Genomic DNA, 1456 nt, shown 5'->3' with positions numbered 1-1456 from the left:
AAATTTGGTATGCAGACATACCAGTGGTAGGTGCTTATAGGAGGGTACATATAAACGAGTTTGTGAAAGGGGCGTGGCATATCCCATATTCGTTGAAATGTTTATCAGCTATAACTTCGGAACCATAAGTCACACGAACTTGAAATCTGGTATGCAGACATATCCATGGTAGGTGCTTATACGAGGGTATATATAAATGAGTTTGTAGAAGGGGGGCTTGGCACATTCCATAGGTGTGGAAATTTTTATCGCCTATATCTACGAACCCATAAATCCCACGAACTTGAAATTTGGTATGCAAACATGTCAATGGTAGGTGCTTATAGGAGGGTATATATAAACGAGTTTGTAAAAGGGAGCGTGGCGCATCCCATAGGGGCGGATATGCAGACATATCAATAGTAGGTGCTTATGGGAGGGTATATATAAACGAGTTTATAAATGGGGGCGTGGCACAGCCCATAGGCGTGAAAATTTTTATCAGCTATAAATTCAAAACCATAAGCCACATGAAATTTAAATTTGGTATGCAGACATATCTATGGTAGGTGCTTATAGTAAGGTATATATGAATTAGTTTATAAAAGGGGGCGTGGCACATCCCGTAAGCATGGAGCTTTTAATCAGCCATAAATTGGGAACCATAAGTCACATGAACTTGAAATTTGGTATACATACATAGGTATCTATGGGAGGTGTTCAGAGTAAAGTATATATAAATGAGTTTGTAAAAGGGGGATATACATATATATATTTATCTATTAGATAACTCGGATATTTAAAACTGTGTATTTTTTTGAAACCTTACCGTCTTTAGATTGTTTTTAAATTGAAAGATTAAATCGTTTTTTAATCTCGCGAAAAGTGCAGCTAAATAAAACAGCTAATCGAATAGGCAGCTAAACAGAATGTACCATAGTAGAATAATTTTAATTTAGAAATTTATTAGTTACCTTAATCCATCTAATATTAATAATGGAACAAAATTTGTAGTACAAGTGATGATCAATATATATTAGTTATAGTACGATAAAGCTAAAAGTATGGCTCCTAAGGATGCCTTAATATAAACAAAGAAAATAGTTTGCCTCCTTTAAATTATGCTGAACTGAATATTTGTATTACTGTTTTATATTTTGATTGGTTTACCCCGAACGACGTCGGGTGCACTGCTAGTTTTTAAATAAAATTATTATTAGAAATGAAAAACATTAATCTTATTATTATTCTATTGTACGTAAGATAGATATAAAGGAAAATTCAAAATTTACAGGTTCTTAAGTTTCTTTCGGTAAGTTAAGTTTTAACTAACCGCCAGCACAGTTTCTCATATAACAGGTTGGCCAAACTACTAAGTTAAGTTAAGTTACGGAAATTAAGTCTAGACTAACTGAGCTTTTACACATTTCATATTCCAAATATAAATACTTAAAAGCTCTTTGTAAAAAGCGAATTA

This window comes from Rhagoletis pomonella, unplaced genomic scaffold (assembly GCF_013731165.1).
Source record: "Rhagoletis pomonella isolate Grant_MI unplaced genomic scaffold, Rhpom_1.0 Rhpom_scaffold_00007, whole genome shotgun sequence".
Classification (NCBI taxonomy): Eukaryota; Metazoa; Arthropoda; class Insecta; order Diptera; family Tephritidae; genus Rhagoletis; species Rhagoletis pomonella.
Note: the sequence above shows the minus strand (reverse complement) of the source record.